The 19,823-nt window shown below is 37.7% G+C and overlaps 1 long non-coding RNA gene across 1 annotated transcript in view; it reads left to right on the forward strand.

Moving 5' to 3' along the window:
• The first annotated feature begins 396 nt into the window (after window positions 1–396).
• LOC116270562 overlaps window positions 397–19,823 on the forward strand; it is a 93,697-nt gene continuing 74,270 nt past the window's right edge. The window contains exon 1 of the long non-coding RNA XR_004178663.1: window positions 397–1,366. This is a non-coding gene — a long non-coding RNA (uncharacterized LOC116270562). The remainder of the gene's footprint in view (window positions 1,367–19,823) is intronic.

Below are 19,823 nucleotides of genomic sequence, written 5' to 3' on the forward strand. Positions count from 1 at the left end.
GCATAGAGAATAATTATTATATAGAGCATGACAAATGCTTTAATAAAGTTATGACTATAGTGCAGTGGGAGGAGATTACCCTTCACTGACTATTGCTCTTTTGTAAATAAGGCCACATTACTGAGGGCTTGGTAATATTTTATTACTTAAATGTTTTCATGTTCTTAAAATGTCAGCTAGTGGAAGAGTTTTATTTTGGAAACAAATCTGCTCTGATCATTTAAAAGAAAAAATAGAGCAGGCAGGGTGATCTGGTGGAACAAGCTCTGAAGAGTTGAGTTCCACCATGTGACTAACTTACTAGATCACTGAGAATAAATCATTTTACTATTTTTGGCTTCAGTTGTTTCATCTGTAAAACAAGGACTTTCTCTAAGTAATCTCTAATGATCTTTTCTGGATTGGTAATTTAGGGTTGGTCATTCAGCCACATGTGCAATATCCCCCGGCCCCGCCCAGATACCCAGGTGAAAACACTTATTCCCAGCTCCAAAAAGATGGATGTGGGATTTGGAATCCTTAGGAAAGGGCAGTTTTGGAGTACACTTAGGCTGAGCTTCCTGACTTCATAGATGAGTTCTTCAGCCAGAAACAGTTATGGAATTGCAGGTGTCACATGCATTCTTCCATCTGGAGGCCAGGACACTGGAGGCAGCAGCCTGGAGCACAAGGAGAATGGACAAGGTCCTGAGATGCCCACACTCAGGCCCTGACAATGAAGCAGGATGTTTCGCTGACTCATTCACGGGACTCCTGACAGGTGTGCCTCCTTTACCAAGCCCAGTGCTCTCAGCTCCTAACAGGAGGGAGCGCGCAAGCAAATGAGACCGGAACTGGAGTACAGGAGCACCGGAACCAGCCAGCGAACTCCCTGCGGCCCGCGGCACTTTCCAGGGCGGGGGTGCCTGCAACCTCTGAAGCCCCAAAGGGCGTTTTTTACAGTGCTCTTTTAGCTCTGCTGACCGCGGATGGCTTAAGTGTTAACAGCTGAGTGGACTCTTTGCCTTTCCGCATGAGTTGGCCGCCCTGTGCCAGCAAGGGCAAAGGGCCAGTGTAACAGCTGTTTGTATCTGCACTCGTGGCTCCTGAGCTCCTGTTTGCCATACAGGAAAAACGAGGTCGCATCAACAAATTGAAGGATGGTAAATGTTGGGGACTTTATTGCCAATGAAAGCGGCTCTCACTGGGAGCTGAAAAGGGGATGGAAAGCTGAAAAGGGGAGGAGGTGAGTAGATACCTGAAGTCTGACCATCTACAGCAGCTGGATTCTTCTCCAAAGTTACACTGTCAAGCTGTCCCTCTGAAGCCAAGACACTTCTCTCCGACATCCAGCCGTAGTTTCTGCTCTTCTCCAACTGAGTATGAGGTATTTATGGGCATAGGTTGGGGAGTGGGGCAGGGGAGAGGGTGGGGGTAGGCATGGGTGGTTTAGGGAAAGAGCACTCAAATGGGAAAACAGGGATACAAATTCTCACTTCGTGCTGCAGTTACAGGCTTTTCAGCTTGAGGGTGGGCTTTTCACCAGGGGCCTGCCCTTTTCTGCCTAGAATGTATCTACCTCCTGTCCCTGTGGTTACCTGTTCTCCTGGAAAGGCCCTTGGCCATATGAAGACAGCATTATTTGCTGAGAAAACCTTAAAAGGAGGATGCTCAATTGGAATTGGACTGAATTGTATTTGTCCTGAGCTTAAGGCAAAAGTTTTAAAGCTATGAGATATTCTACACTCAGCTGAATATGAACTCCTCTTCCCTTTTTCTCCTTAAATCCTCTTAAAGCTTTCTAACATTTTATATATTTCACCCACTGAGAGTATCTTCCAAAGATAACTTGAATTTTCTTATGAATGCTTTTAGAGTGTCTTTTGACGATTAGAGTTAGAGTTCGGATCCTTTAGCATGGTCTTTGCATTAAAGTTATGTAAGTTCAACATTTCTCTTACATGTAAACAACACAGCTGTCAAGGTGCCAAGAATTCCTTTGCCCATCACCACAATTGAACTAAAGGCCGGATATACAAGTATACTCTCTTCATCTTTTCCATTAAAAATTCTACAATACATTATAGAATATAAAGGTTGTTTTGGAGAGAGGAAGAAACTGAAATGGGAAGGAATTTTTTAATATTACACATGTGGAGAAGGGGTTTATTTTCTCTATATACAGTTTTATAAAATGTACTCATTGAAATGGACTTGGGACATCATAGCTCCTATTTCCATGATAGTGATAGTCATCATGAGGTCTGTAGTTTTCTAAGATTTTGGTAGCTATACTGATTAGTCCTCACAGGAAGCCTTAGAAAATTACAGCCCCTAAGGTGACAATGCTAACATCAGCAAAAATTCATATTGATTCTGTATAAGACTGTGACAGAAAGATCGTGGCTAGTCTGGCTGGGCTGGATTCAATTTGAGTGAGCACTGTCTCCTAGCTGGAAGTAGAGTTGAGGTAAAACAGAGAAAGTGAAAACATAAATCTTTAAGAGGAGTCTGAGGAGGGAGCAAGACCAACAAAAATCAGGGACACAGAGAAGTGGCATCATTGGTTGCCAGCATGAGGGTGAGGATGAGATGGGTATCAGTAACTGGAATATGAATCCACACATGAAAGACCGGACACATTAAAAGCAGATCCAATAGTTGGAATGGGCAAGGAGGAAGATGCTAAGGTTGAATTCTAGATTTAGGCTCTTTCCCAAAGCTTATTCATTTGCTCTCTTTGGCTGTCTGACTCAATTTAAAAGTTCAGGAGAGGTGTTTACAATAATGTGCCAAGATCTTATATGATGAGAGGACTGGACACTAGCAGAACAATTCTTCTGAGAAGAAAACAGTTTTGGGAGTCTGAGGCACAGAGAGATCTGATGGATAACATAGTCTTACCAAGCATTAATTTAAATCCCAAATGGAACAAAAGGGTTCTCAAAAAGGCTGTAAAAATTATATAGGTGTCAGAGAACACTGTTTGTAACAAATAGAGTATAGGAAAGTAGCTAAAATTAAAAATAATAATAATTTTAAAAAAGGGAAATACCAATGGTCAAGGTGAGGCCCAACTTCAAAGAAATTTGAGAAATAACAAGACTAGAAATTGGGGCATATATGTCAAAGGTGAATTATTTCTTTCTCTTTTACATTCTAAATTTTGTGAAGGATAATAGGTTTCTACTTGTGGTAAGAGACCAAAAAAGAGCCCATCACATGTGGTAGCACTTAATGGCACGATCAAAACAATAGCAATGAGGATAGGATTTTCAAATATTAGAGGATCTCCCTTCTGTACTTGTGTAGAATATTTTAAATTTCAAAACAAGGAATTTACATGATATACTGAGAATATGAATTTATTCAATAACTTTACTATAAAAGCATACTCTAATATTTTCAAATTGCACTATAGACCATATGTTATTTGTTCTGTTCCTGCAGTCCACTCCGCCAGCACACCTATCCATCCCTACAAAACTCCTTGTGACTCTGTATGCAAATCATAGCGTTTCACCACCGCCACTAACTTAGGACTCAAGAATATCCTGTTCCTCTCAATGCAAGAGTGTATAGTATGACTGGATCCAGGCCAATCAGAATCCTTCTCTAGATTTTCCATACTAACTCTGTAATGGAAAGCATTCTGTAAGCCACCCCTCTGATACCTGTAGGGAGAGTACAAAGTATATCAATGCTTATCTAGGATGATGCAGACCTAGCACAGCCTACAGTCATGTTCTAAACTTATGGTATAAAGCTGTGTGGAGAAGATACTATTGCCAATGCCCAGTGAAGAAGGGACAGAAATGGAGAGTGGCTGGGTAGAAGCTAGCACACTTTTAAATCCCTAAGTCCTGGTGTTTCTTATACAGACACCACTTCTTTTCTTTAGAGTTAATGAAATCCTTAACTTTAGGGTTAATGAAACAAGTGTGGTGGCTCATGCCTATAATCCCAGCACTTTGAAAGGCCAAGGCAGGCAGATCACCTCAAGTCAGGGGTTTGAGACCAGCCTGGCCAACATGGCAAAACGCCATCGCTACTAAAAATACCAAAATTAGCCAGGCATTTGGGTACAGACCTGTAGTCCCAGGTACTCAGGAGGGTGAGGCAGGAAAATCGCTTGAACTCAGGAGGTGGAGGTTGCAGTGAGCTGGGATCGTACCACTGTATTCCAGCCTGGGCGTCAGTGAGACTCCATCTCAAAAGAAAAAAAAAAAAAAGTTAATGAAACCCAATATTACTCCTCTCCTTTTTTCTTTTACTAAAATTAGTAAATCAAATTTAAATAAGATTATTACTTGTAAATAAAAAATATTGTAAAAAAAAAAGTACCATTTAGGCAAATTGTTGCTTCTGAAGAGACTGCATTTTGTGATTTATACCAGAGTAAATTATATAAGAGCCAAATAATCATAGTAAGGACAGTACAATGTCTTTATGACACTGATGTAATCCTATTGGTAAAAACATTAGTTTGGTGCCTTCTATAGGTGAGGTTGAGCATAAAATTAAAGAGGCAAACAAATAAATGAAAAACAAGCAATAGTCTTTCTTACCTGTAAAACTGATTTGTTTACCTCTGAATAAAACATTCATTACCAAAGTTCTTACTCTATTAAACCTGTTAATTGTCTTCTCCTGTGCCTCCATGATTTGTACTTCAGGGATAATGTGGAAGAAAGTTGAACTCTTAATTTACAGTTCATCTTAAAATGGTAGTTTCCCATGGTTAATGTATCTCGGCTTATTTACATTGACAAAACTGGATGTTCCTTTGTAGCAAGTTCTAAATAGCTATTTTGTGAAGTTTAGAGTCACTGCTACTTTTGTGGGGTCACTTGTCAGAATTCTTTCAATGAAAATTTTTCTGAGTTCTTGCAAGCCAGACAGGTCTTTCAGAACTTTGAATCTTGTATTGAAAAAATCTTAATAAACATCTATGATATGTAACGTTTCCATCAAATAATGACATATTTTCATCTTGTGTTTTATCCTTATATTATGATAGAAATTATATATTTAACAATTTTTTAAGTGAGTGTAAAAATGCCTTCTACTTCCTCAGCATCTGCTAAATTGTGAGCCTTCTTCAGAGTTCGTGGAGTTGAAAATAGTAAGGGAAAACTGGAGAACAGGAAGAATGGGGAGAAGAGATATACTTACCATTGATTTGTGGTAGCACATCCTGGCATGCCCATGGGCTAGCACAGTGCTACATACGTATAGCTACTGAGAGATTTTTACCAGGACGTGTGCCCATGTATCAGCTGCCACAGTTTCTTAACTGATTCTCTTTCTGTACTTTGTCGTCTGCTTTCTCTGGACAACCTTTCTAAGCAAGTGACACTGAAGAAGTGGTATTTCTGCCCATAACATATGCAGAAAAATTACTCAGTATTTGTATTTGTTCACTTTATTATTTTGAAATGTAAAGTCATGTGAGTAGGAATTTTGCTTGGTTGGTTCATCACTGTGGCTTTGGGAAGCTACAGTGGTAGTATTCTAGAAGGCTCCCAGAAAGTGATTAATGAATTAATGAATAAATGAATTAATAGATACAATCTGAAAGAAAAAAAAAGGATGCAAAAAACATTAAGACTAAAAATTTCATAATACTGGGTAAGTTACTGAATAGAGTAGGTGAGATAAAGGAAGTTAAAGCTATTTCCAAAAATCATTAGATGGCTGGGAGAATGAGGTCATTAACTGAGGTAGAAAGCATATGTACAGGTGAGAGAAATGGCAGAGGAGGTATTTATTTTGTGGTCTGCCTGGCTGTCCTCATGGAAAAGTGCATTAGATAGGTAGAAAGGCAAGGCTGAAGTATAGGAGAGAAACAGGATCATAAAAGTAAATTGAAGCATTATTATCCTGAAGTTGATTGTTTAAATTTTACATAGATTATTGCTTCTGTCTGGAGTGATTGTTCTTTCTTTCTATGCCTTGAGAAACGTTCTATTTCTTCTTCACCATCCAGATTAATGGTATTTTTATTTGGGCAGTTCCAATTGACAGAAGGATATGTAGTAATTTTTCCTTGATACAACCATCACATTTTTCCTTGAACACAGTATTAAACTGATGGCACAGCATTAGAAACAATAAATTATATTTCTTTTGGCTCTAATCCTCATCTTCATACACACTTAACCAAAAATGAGGGTAAGAAATACATTTATTATCAAATAGTAGTAATAACACCTTAATAATAATAATAATGAACACTTTTAAAGCTAAATGAGTGAAAGTATTAAGTGAAATTGAGGCACTAGCAGTTGAAGAGAAGCTAAGAATAAAAACTAGGAGAAAACTATATTAAAATGGATAAAGAAATGCGACTTATGATTAATGAAAAGAGAATGGTAAAGAAGACTCAGATGGAGAAGAGGGATAGGAAGTAAAGCAAGAAATTTACTTGCTACTTATTATGGAAGGAAAATTCAAGAACAAGGTACCTATAATGTGAAAACATGCAGAGTTCAAGAAGTAGGTATTTAGTGACTCAGGACACTGATAACCTATTAGATGACTTTTTGGTCAAGATAAGAAATAGAATCAAGACCAAAGATAGAATGGCAAATAAGCAATAATAAGCATAAGGTGCTCCCAGTCCTTCCCAAAAGCTTAATGGCATGATGAAAAGAGGTGTAATAATAATCCAACCAGTTGTGGTTTCCTTAGGAATGTTATACTTTTGTTTTATTTTCAATATTAACTAATATTAATATTAAGATAATTGGCAGATGTACATTAAAAGAAGATATCCAATGTAACACAACTAGATAGAAGGGATAAGTTCTAGTGTCTAATAACATGGTGGGTGACTATAATTAACAAGAAATTAACATTGATTTCAAAATAGCCAGAAGAGAAGATCTAAAATGTTGCCAACACAAAGAAATGATAAATGTTTGAAGTCACATATATTTTAAATACCCTGATTTGATTAATACACATTGTAGGCATGTATCAAAATATAACCATATACCCTATAAATCTGTACAAGTATTATGATTCAATTTAAAAAGTTACAAAAATATTAGGCCTGATTATTATGGAAATTAAAACAATACTATATATTTCTAAAGATTCATGTATATATAAGGACTATTCCAAGCACATTACAGCAAGAATCCATGAGGTGAAAGGGAAACCGAAATAAGTGAGGATGAGGCAAAAAAAAATTAATGAAAGAAAATATAAAACCAAAAAAAGACAGAGGCTCCACATGGTCCAACAATACAAGTTTATCATGCATAGGGGTCAATATAATTAACTCAGCCCAATGGATCTGGTGCACATTTGGGGAAAAGCAGAGATGTAAGTAAAAGTCTCAACACTCGTGCTTGCCAGGACCCTGGAGCTATTGTGGTTCTCTCTTCGGTTGCTTTCAACTTCTTTCGGATTTTGTAACATACAATAAACCCACCTTTGAAAGGAGAGGGGAGGGGAGGGGAGGGGAGGGGAGAAGAGAAGACAAGACAAGACAAGACGGGAGGGAAGAAGAGGAGAGGAGAGGAGAGGAATCCAATATAAAAAAAGAGATCATCCTTTTTTTATGGCTGCATAGTATTCCATGGTGTATATGTGCCACATTTTCTTAATCCAGTCTGTCACTGATGGACATTTGGGTTGATGAGTTTGTGTCCTTTGTAGGGACATGGATGCAGCTGGAAACCATCATTCTTAGCAAACTATCACAAGAACAGAAAACCAAACACCGCATGTTCTCACTCATAGGTGGGAACTGAACAATGAGATCACTTGGACTAGGGAAGGGGAACATCACACACCGGGGCCTATCATGGGGAGGGGGGCGGGGAGGGATTGCATTGGGAGTTATACCTAATATAAATGATGAGTTGATGGGTGCTGACGAGTTGATGGGTGCAGCACAGCAACATGGCACAAGTATACATATGTAACAAACCTGCACGTTATGCACATGTACCCTAGAACTTAAAGTATAATAATAAAAATAATTAAAAAAAAAAAAAAAGAGATCAGAACTTCAAGAGAAAGACACATTTAATGGAACAAAATCCCAAAGGATATAGAGGAGGAGAAGAATATAAACAAAAGGAGGGGGAAAGAGAGATTTGAATGAATTTAGAAAAGAGAGAATAACACTGAAATGGAAGAAAGAAGAAAGAGTGAAAGTAAAGAGACTTTTTAATCTGCTGGAAGAAAAGAATGGCATTGTATGAAATTATAATTTCTAAATCAATGTTATTAGATACGATGGCAATAATTTTCTGTGTGAATAAGATTTCCAGTTAGATGTGAACAGAAACACATGAATAATAATAATCTTCCTATGATATAATGGAAATAAAGTCAAAGTTTTAATGACATTTACAAAATCTTTCAGAAGCCCAGAATACCCCTTTGAGCTTTTGATTATCTTAGTATTTTAATATTATAATTACAGCATGTCAGTACTCTATTTAAAATGTAATTATCAAAGCTCAGAGGAAACTGATTCTTATGCATCCATAATTTTATACAATATAATTTTAGAGCTTGAGCTATTTTTATATTATCATTTTAATCATAGAAACAGTAGTTAGGTTGAAAGTCTAGGGACTTGAATATTTCTTTTTCAATGGGGTTTTAAGATAATCTTTGCTTTTAAAGTGGCCTTGTCACGGAGTATACATTTATCTACAATAAATCAAATTGCTTCTGTTCAAATGGTTCATACAGTTTTCACAAACATATCTTAACAACAAAACCATATCCTACAAAAAATATGTTTTATCAAATCCTTTCACATAAGCCATTTTTTTTTTCCTACAAGAATTAGGAGGACATTTTAGAATGTATTGACTGGGATGCTTTATTGATTTCATTCAAGTATCTGCTTAACAGTCATCTCAACAAGACCTTCTCTGGCCATTCTATTAAAAATAGCCTTTCAACAAAATGTAAACTCCTTGACAGCTAGGGTTTTGCCTTTCTGCCAAAGTATCCCTGGGACCTGAAAAGAGGTTCTTACATGCGGAACAAACAACTCTTATAGAATATATTATGTATACTTATGATTATTTTGATGGGTTGGAAGTGAAATTTAGAAATCAAAAAAATTTCCTAGGTGTTTCACATGATCAGTCAGAATGAGAAAGCACCCAACCAAAGCAATATTTAATTCCTTATTTTTTAAAATTATTATACTTTAAGTTCTAGGGTACATGTGTACAACGTACAGGTTTGTTACATATATATACATGTGCCATGTTGGTGTGCTGCACCCATGAACTCGTCGTTTACATTAGGTATATCTCCTAATGCTATCCCTCCTCCTCCCCCCCGACAATAGGCCCAGGTGTGTGATATTCCCCTTCCTGTGTCCAAGTGATCTCATTGTTCAATTCCCATCTATGAGTGAGAACATGCGGTATTTGGTTTTCTGTTGTTGTGATAGTTTGCTGAGAATGATGGTTTCCAGCTGCATCCATGTCCCTACGAAGGACACAAACTCATCCTTTTTTATGGCTGCATAGTATTCCATCATATATATGTGCCACATTTTCTTAATCCAGTCTGTCACTGACGGACATTTGGGTTGATTCCAAGTCTTTGCTATTGTGAATAGTGCCGCAATAAACATATGTGTGCAAGTGTCTTTATAGCAGCATGATTTATAATCCTTTGGGTATATACCCAGTAATAGGATGGCTGGGTCAAATGATATTTCTAGTTCTAGATCCTTGTGGAATCGCCACACTGTTTTCCACAATGGTTGAACTAGTTTACAGTCCCACCAACAGTGTAAAAGTGTTCCTATTTCTCCACATCCTCTCCAGCACCTGTTGTTTCCTGATTTTTTAATGATTGCCATTCTAACTGGTGTGAGATGGTATCTCATTGTGGTTTTGATTTGCATTTCTCTGATGGCGAGTGATAATGAACATTTTTTCATGTGTCTGTTGGCTGTCTTCTTTCAAGCAAATGTCTTCTTTCAAGCAAACTCTAACAGACCTGCAGCTAATTCCTTTTTAAAATAAAGAATTGCATAGCCCCTCCCTTCCTCCCTTCCTCCCTTCTTTCCTTCCTTCCTTCCTCCTACACATGTTATTAAGAATGCTAAGTACTAGACATTGTGGATGCCAAAACAAAATAACAAATCATCTCTGCCCTTAAAATGCATGCAGTTAAGCCGTGCACATTTTCACCCTTCGAGAATAGATACACTTTTTGCAGAGAGTTAAAGATGAACAAATAACATGATGAAGCTGGTTAACACAGTGTGTGTTTAAGTGTATGTGTGTTTGTGTGTGCATGTGTGTGTGTGTTTTACAAAATGAAATGTGAGTGAAGCAATGAAGCTAATATTCTCAAGAGGTTTAAGACAGATTCAGGGGACATTCTAAAGGAGACATGGGAAACATGTTATGAGAAATAATACATTTTTTGGAATACATGTAGAAAAAATCCCAATTGCTGTGAGCCAGTCTCCCATCGAAGTACCAATCCCCTGTACAAACAAACTCTGCGTTCATCACATTCATCAGAAACATATACAGTGGTTTGGTTCCTCGGCCAACTAAGCCTCATTAATTTATTAACTTCTTGAAATAGGATCCCAGAACTTAGCAACTATGTCTAACAATATTTCCCAATATAGTACATGCAAGAAATAATTAAAATGGCAGGAACCTGAGTACACATTTCCTAAGAACTCTGGCCCAGGGAAGAGTTAACTTCTCTTCGTATCTTCCTTGCTGAATAGTTCTCATCACAGGTCTCAGCACAACCTTAGTAAGTCAAAGCAGTGTTCCTGGCAAGGCAGTGATTGGCCCACAGTAAGGCACAGCAGAGGGAAGGGATCCTTCTTTTGTTCCCTTTGCCACCATTCTTTTTTTGAAGGCATCCCTCTTCTGCACCAAGATAATCCATTCTAAATCAAGGCGAGAAGGGGGAGCTAGGGCTAGAGTGAAGACTGGAGTTGCTCTGTGCTGGTGAAAGGGAATAAAATGCTGATGGGAGAAAAGGTAGGTTATCCACACTGACAGCAAGTAGAATCTGCCATTTTGAGTAAATACACACTGGATTCAAGAGCTACTCATATTTCATGGGACAAAATTCAACAGGATGTGTAAGTTCAAGTGTGCATGCTAACAGCCAGCTTCACATTATAACACCTCATTGTAGCATTGGGAGTGATAAATTTATTTTCCATTAAAAATAAAACATATGAGGAAAACCTATTGTTAGGTCACACCAAAGGAGAAACATTCAACTAAAGAAGGGAGTTCTCTCTTATTTTGTCTAAGGGTTGCTGTACAGCTTTAAGTCACATCTCCCTACCACGCACCGAAATGGAATAACAGAAATTTCCAGGAGCATTTGGTTTTCAAAAATTGTCAATATAAGAATCAGAAATAGGTTTTGATATCAAAGTGTAAAGCAACCCCTACATTTACCTCATCTTTATGCTCCCCTAGTGGGTTCTTTATCTTAGTACTTGTCCTATTGAAATTGAAATGACACTGAATTTAACTGAGTCTACTGGGCCATCCACAAGACTAAGATTCTTGTGGGCTGAGTCAGTGGTGTACTGATAAGCCAGCTCAAGAATGTGGTAGTTCTGATTTGTGTCATTCCCCATTTTATTGCTGTGAGAGTTCCCGCCATTGCCTAATTTCATGTTTTCAAAGATTTATCAATAATATAATTTCCAAATATGTAATTATTGCCTCCAGTACACGACAGGCTGAGACAGAGTCTTTGCATCATCTAACACACGGTTGGCAACACTGTTATGCAGTAAGCATTTGCTGAATTCTAGTTGAGGAAGCTTTAAAACCATCCTCAGAGACTATTAGCTTTTCCAGTTCCTCCATTGTTTTACCTCAGGGCACGCCACTTTTTATGAAAGCAATTTTACTTTCTCCAGCCAATAGCATCCCCTTTTATAGTCTGTAAAAGATGAGAAGACAGGTTTAAGGAGTGTCCCAGGTACTACATCACAAAGTCCATGGGTATTTCCAAAGGTAGTCGATTTCACAGTCTGCTTTGAAGGTTAATGCAAGTTGACTTTACATCACTACAAGAGTAGCAGTTATTCATACAAATGGTTTATCTCGCGATTTCCCTTAACTAAAATTTTTATAGCTGCGTGCAAATCGGTAAGAAGAGTATGTTTGTTTCTGAAGAAAACAAAGCATATATTGAGGGACTTAAATAACCTGGGATGTGTTTAATGTTATATTTGCTGCCATTTATTTTGCAGATTAAAAGAGTCTCCAAAAGACTAAATTGAACAAGTCAGGCAGTTGCAGCAGAGTGAAGATTAGAGCCCTTGTCTGACTAATTTCCAAGCCTTTGTTTCTGTGGCCACGAGATAAAAAGCATAGCTGTGCCATAGAAGTTGGACAGGGGTCTAAGGCAGACTTGGTCTGCCCCCTGCCTAGTTCCACTGAGTTTTCCGGGTTTCTGAATGGGTCAACATGCAGAGTTTAAGAGGTCAAAAGGAAAAACTGAAGTGTTCATAATGAGAAGGGTCACAAAGTAACTACTAGAAAAATTCGCAGGCCTGGAAATCAGGCAGAGGGGTGGCAGGGTCCAGGTGTTGTTTCAGGGAAAGGGAAATTCAGGGAAAGAATCTGGAGGAAGGCCTGTGCTTTCTGGTGAAAAAAAAAAAACAGTTGCTTGGAGGCTGCGCGTGGTGGTTTGTGCCTGTAGTTCCAGCTACAGGAGAAGCTGAGGCTGCGATGGAAGGGCTGCTTGAGTCCAGAAGATTGAGGCTGCAGTGAGCCGTGATTGCGCCATTGCAGTTTAACCTGGGCCACAGAGTGAGACCCTGTATCACACAAAACAAAACAGAAGGCAGGTTAGAGGATTTTTTTTTTAGCGAGTTTTTCTAGATGTTTAAATGTTGAATGTAATTCTCTCCACACTTGCCCCTCTCCTGCTTATTTAAGACACTTCAGGAAATATCTTCCCTAATTATTATTTAAAGTTTTGAAATGAGATGGATGTTTACTTTAAAATGCAACACCTCAAATGAGACTTGCCTAAATGCAACCCTACTTTATTTTGGGTGTTATTAATCATGGGGAAAATGAAGAGAATTTCGCATAATTAGTCCGTGGAAGAAGTAGAGAACTTCCACTTCCTGGTAAGTATTTGATGCCAGCTAGTTCTATGACTTTATACTTTTTTTTTTTTTTTAAACATGATTATAGATTGTTTCTTAGTCATTTCATTCTAAGTACAAATAAAGCATCTTAATAGGACTTTGAAAGCATAGAATTTTGTCACATGTACAAGAGTTACATATTTGACATATAATTTAAAAAATAAAATACACACAACTCCTCTTTCTAACTTGAACAGTGGTCACATGCTTCAGTTTAGGAAAACATTAAGTTGCTTACCATGTGTTTATTCTGCCAATAGTATATTTCATTTAACCCTTTTTTTCTGCCTGTTAGTCCTTGAGCTTTATTAGATTATTTATTGACTAGAAATTCTGGCAGTCATATGAAAGAAGGGATCCAGTCAAGTTTCCTCAAATATTAAAATGGATAGCCTTGGATATGTCAGATACTAAGTCTCATAGACATTGCCCTTTGAGAAACAAGTTATTCTTTTTGATTTATGTGCTCATGTACAATAATTTTTCAGGAAATTGATTTAAAATATTTTAAGTGTTTCCAAAACATCACCTGTCAGTTCACAGGCATTTGAAAATGTAAATAGAGCTCTGGAGTCAAAGAGCTCAAATATGTCAAACAGCAAATATAAATGAGCACAGTCAGCATGTGTGTTGTTCCTCCAGAGCCCACATTCATCTTTAAAGTCCCCAGGGCTAACTCTCCAGGCCTTACATATTGAAGGTAACAAACTGTCTCCTTGTAGATTTCTTTCTACCTTGCCATTACTGTCAGCATTTGGAATTCTGCTATCTAAATTTCCATACATTAAAGTCATTAAATACAAGGCAATGGCCCCAAGGAGAGCTACTTTTCTCTGGTTCTCTGGATCTACCTCTGTGCTTGTGTGTGGCTTGGGAGGGCCATGTTATCATTATGTCAGTGAAGGCATCTGGTCATCATTCCCAGTACCTGGCCCCTCAAATTAAGCTGTTCTCAGCAGTCTTCATGCCAACGTTACTTCACTGTCAGCTTTCAGTGGCAGCACAAAGTGAGAAATATGCTGGTGGATTTGATTACAAAAGTGTCAGTATGTCAGAGAGAAATCATTAGACATTTGGAAGCCTAATAATAAAACTGAACATGCAAAACTTTGAGTAGCCAAGCAAACCAAATTTGGGGGTTATTTTCAGAATTTTCTCTTAAATTTTCAAAATTTTATTCTTGGGACATCTGAAATCTATGATGAGAGAAGACAGAATCAAAATGTTAGGTGTGTAGATATACGAATTTCTCATTATTATAATAGGTTTGATGTTTGCCTACAAAACGTATGTCTATCAATAAAGCTCCCTTTAATTATTCTTAATTTGAAATAAAATATGCATAGTTTTGTCTTAGATAAGGTTTGTTTCTTTCCATGGCATCCCCTTTTATCTCATGGTGCCTACCTCAATGTTCTTACAGAGGTGATATCAGCTCATATTTGCAAGGCTTCTGAGTCAAGTCTTGTGTCCTTGCTCTTCTTTCAATATTTATTAAAACAATATAAATTGAGTGTTGGTTAATATGCATATAGTGTGGTGGATATTTTTACCATATTGCTATACATGATTTAATGCAAGTTAATATACCTGCATTATAACTCTTACATACTGCTGGAGGAACAACAGGATGTCAACAAATAATCTCATTGATAAATGGGAGATGTGGAGTAGCCGTAGGGGAAACCTTGCTGGTAGTCAGAGATGAGATCATCACCACAACCACTGCTTCTAGTCATTCATGAAGCTGATGCTAAATCCTGGTTAAGGAGAGCTGGATGTGTGCTGAGTGCTAATCCATCCTGCCTGCTACAAGCGGTGGGGAGATTTATCAAACTGCAGCACAGTGATAGAGAGAGGCAATAGGAAATGGAGTCGGAGAGATAAGCAGGGGTAGTTAAGAGTTTAGGTTCATTTTATGTGTGATGAGAAGCCATTGGAAGAAGTATATTCTCTTATTTATATTTGAGAAGGCACATTCTACGTTTGCCTGGACAATAGACTACATGGGAGCAGGAGTAGAAACAAAGCAACAAGCTATCAGGCTAATTGTGATATTCTAGGGTTTGGACCATAGGTGCCTGAGATGGGATGACAGCAGTGAAGATAAGACTTGGTGAGATTCAAAGTACATTTTGAAGCTGAAGCCAATACTGTATCTTTCTTCACTCATTCTCTTCAGGATTTGGGTATACACCAGTAAAATTAAACAATAATACTAATATCCCCAGCTCTTACCTGCACCAGTTCACAAAGTACTTCCACTTTGAAATTTCTGGGAACCCCAGAAATGCCCTACAAAATGCTCACAAATAAATCAGTTTCTACCAAGTGTTTCCACTGTTCTTTACTTCCCTTTCCTTCCCACTTTCCTTCTCTTACATAGGTGTTGATACCGAGGATGTTTAAACATTCTGTACACTAAAGTTCATTTCAGAGTTCCCTTCCACAACCCCAAGATAACATGCAGTTAAGCAAAAAGGAGTGAAAAAGGCCTCATGGAATTCCCTTTCCTTCCCACTTTCCTTCTCTTACATAGGTGTTGATGCCAAGGATGTTTAAACTTTCCGTACACTAAAATTCATTTTGGAATTCCCTTCCACAACCCCAAGATAACATGCAGTTAAGCAAAAAGGAGAGAAAAAGGCCTCATGGAATTCAGATGCCAACTGATTCTCAGGAAAGGAGGATGGGGAGTAGAAGTGATCTAGTATAATTGGTTTTTGTTGTTGTTGTTTTGTTTTGTTCTGTTTTGTTTGAGACAGAGTCTTACTCTGTCGCCCAGGCTGGAGTGCCGTGGCGCGATCTTGGCTCATTACAACCTCTGACTCCCGGGTGCAAGCAGTTCTGCTGTTTCAGCCTCCCGAGCACACACCACCGCGCCTGGCTGATTTTTGAATTTTTATTAGAGACAGGGTTTCACCATATTGGTCAAGTTGGTCTTGAACTCCTGACCTCAGGTGATCCACCCACCTTGGCCTCCCAAAGTGCTGGGATTACACACGTGAGACACCACACCCAGCCGATCTAGTATAATTGTAAAGTTGTCATGGATGCTCTTTCTGAGTATTAGTTCCTAGTTTTCCTCACTTCTAACAGCTTTTTGGTATTAAAATGAACAAATCAAAACAAAATGAAACAAAAGTAAAACAAATCAAAACAAAATGAAACAAAATATCAGAATAAAGCAGTTCAAAATACACTCTCCTTATCTCTCCTCCCAGTCTATGTTACTTTGATGCAGAGATTAGAAAAAGTAAACTTCAGTGCTTTCATTTGTTTGTAACCATTTTAGATGTAGGTCTCTCCAGACAGAGTACAATGATTTACTAAAGTTAATTGTACTGCTGTACGTTATGATATTTTTATTTCTATTTTATTGTCTTATCACTCCTTTTCATGGGCATTGCAAATACAGCTGAGTTAGCCACATCTCCGCAACCTCTCTGGCTTTCTGCACTTTCTGAGGGTTAGAAAGCCCCTGCAGGGCCTTTGCCTGCTCCTGTCACACCACGCAGAGATTCACCTGTCACTTTGGTCTCCTAGTGGAACCTGGGATCAGCCTCCTGGAGATAGCTATGCTTTTCTCTTTTTTTCTCAGAAACATAACAGTTCTGCAGTGGAGTTTGGCTTCTTCCCAAAAGCTCAATTCGCCTGCAAGACCCAAATACAGACAGAACTTTCTATTGCACCATACAATATTCTTACATTACAATCAATATGCCCTCTGCTTTGCCCCTCGTGTTTCGAGTAAATAATTATATTTTGAAAGCGCACAGATAAACCAGTACATCCTGGAGTCACATCATCCTGGTTCAGGATGAGGACAGGAGAGAGAAGAGTTTAAAAATGTATGCATCTTTTGATTAGAAGTCGTTGAAATTTCAATAAAATCTTACTACACAGAATTTTTATTCCTTCTTTCTTTATTCCCATACTTTTTGTGAATTAGAATCCCTGGATATTTTATGAAGGGCACCTCTTTCCCTCAAATAACCTCTAGGACCAGTTAATATTCTTAAGTCAAGTGACTCTTTGAGATTCCAGAAAACTGGGGGAGGAGTTTATAGACAAGGAAACCATCCCATCCATCAATCAATCCATCCGTCAATCATATATATAGATAGAGTACATAATACGTGTGAGACTCTATGTAAACCAGTCTTCTGTCCATAATCTTGCCTTAGGAAGAGAAATAGGTTAAAGGACACACAGACAAAGGTGTGCAAGAATCTGTTCTGAGATTCCTTTAGGTATCCCTGGATTCTTTGCAACCTAGAACTGATGTGCTCGAATTGTCTCGGGGTAGGCATTTTCACCTAATCCACCTTTTAGATATTAAGACCTAAGACTATGTAGACAAATGGATACAGACTGGTAAAATATTAATTATACTAATTTACTGAAACTCAGTTGTCATTTGTGGTTTATGCACATCACTGAATAAATCAGATCAAGTGTGTTTCAAGTTGTGCTTGGAGATGCCATTTCTTCATTCAGCAGGTATGTAGTGAAGGCTTTCTTCTGTGTTAGACACCATTCTGGGCAAAGGCTGCGGATACGCCAGTGAACAAGTCAAACAGAACTTTGGCCTCATAAAATTTAGCTGTGAACCACTCAGCCTTGAAAATACATTAGGAATTATATAATCTTATGGGTATTTTTTTTTTTTTTTTGTCCTGAAATGCTTTATTATCTACATTGAGACATTCAAAGTATGGTAGACTTAAGAGATAATTGCTTGTAAGAAAAGAACATTTAAACCATAACTTTACCTCAAAGGCCTCCTTCTCCAATTTTCCAAAGACCCTCAGAATAAATGTCATATTCACAGCAATGTAGATTTAAAAGACTGGTGAAAAGTATAATTATTTTTAAATTATAAGGTTTTAAATGATAATTTGATAAGAGATGCCTTAAAATTAATGCCTTCAAATTGATGGGATAAGCAAAAATGGATGTTTATGTACATATGTCATAAAATATGAGGTATTTATGAAATGAAAGTTACACAATGGAGTGGACAGTCAAGATCAGCAGGCTTCTCTCCATTCTCCTTGGGAGCTTTACAGTTGCAGCGTGTAAATCTAATCTCATTATGAACTAGAAAATTCTGACTTTGAGATTTACAATGTAAGTCAAGCGATTTTCTAGCCTTGTTCTCTTCTTTAAGTCACTTTATTCAATTCTATTCTGAAACTCCTTATTGACAGAAGAACATTCTAAGTTTTGACAAAAAGAGCGTGATACTCAATGGTGGATATGTACCACGTTTTCTTTATCCAGTCTATCATTGATGGGCATTTGGGTTGATTCCATGTCTTTGCTATTGTGAATAGTGCTGCAATGAACATATGCATGCATATATTGTTATAACAGAATATATTCCTTTGAGTATATACCCAGTAATGGGATTACTGGGTAAAATAGTAATATTTCTGGTTCCTTTGAGGAATTGCCACACTGTCTTCCACCACAGTCAAACTAATTTACATTCCCACCAGCAGTGTAAAAGCATTCCTGTTTCTCCACAACCTCACCAGAGTCTGCTGTTTCTTGACTTTTTAATGATCACCATTCTGACTGGTATGAGATGGTATCTCGTTGTGGTTTTGATTTGCATTTCTCTAGTGATCAGTGATGTTGAGTCTTTTTTCATGTTTGTTGGCTGGCTGCATGTATATCTTCTTTTGAGAAGTGTCTATTTGTGTCCTTTGCCCACATTTTAACGAGGTTGTTTTTTTTCTTATAAATTTAAGATCCTTGTAGATTCTGGATATTAGCCCTTTGTCAGACGGATAGATGGCAAACATTTTCTCCCATTCTGTAGGTTGTCTGTTCATACTGATGATAGTTTCTTTTGCTGTACAGAAACTCTTTAGTTTAATTAGATCTCATTTGTCAATTTTTGCATTTGTTGCTATTGCTTTTGATGTTTTCGTCATGAAATCTTTTTCAATGCCTATGTCCTGGTATTGCCTATGTCTATGGTATTGCCTAGATTTTCTTCTAGGTTTTTTATAGTTTGGGGTTTTACATTTAAGTCTTTAATCCATCTTGAGTTAATTTTTTGTATAAGGTGTAACAAAGGGGTCCAGTTTCACTTTTCTGCACATGGCTGGCCAGTTCTCCCAGCATCATTTATTAAATAGGGAATCCTTTCCCCATTGCTTGTTTCTGTCAGGTTGGTCAAAGATCAGATGGTGGTAGATGTGCAGTCTTGTTTCTGGGTTCTTTATTCTGTTTCATTGGTTGATGTGTCTGTTTTTGTATTAGTATCATGCTGCTTTGGTTACTGTAGCCATGTAGTATAGTTTGAAGTCAGGTAGTGTGAAGCCTCCTGCTTTGTTTTTTTTGTTTAGGATTGTGTTGGCTATGTTGGCTCATTTTTGGTTCCATATGAATTCTTAAAATTACTACTTTAAGTATTTTTATTCTAATTTTGTGAAGAATGTCAATGGTAGTTTAATGGGAATAGCATTGAATCTATAAACTACACTGGGCCATTTGGCCATTTTCATGATGTTGATTCTTCCTATTCATGAGCATGAAATGTTTTTCCATTTGTTTGTGTCCTCTCTGATTTCCTTAGGCAGTGGTTTGTAGTTCTCCTTGAAGAGGTCCTTCACTTCCCTTGTAATGCTAGCTGTATTTCTAGGTATTTTATTCTCTTTGTAGGAATTGTGAA

Source organism: Papio anubis, chromosome 15 (assembly GCF_008728515.1).
Source record: "Papio anubis isolate 15944 chromosome 15, Panubis1.0, whole genome shotgun sequence".
NCBI lineage: Eukaryota > Metazoa > Chordata > Mammalia > Primates > Cercopithecidae > Papio > Papio anubis.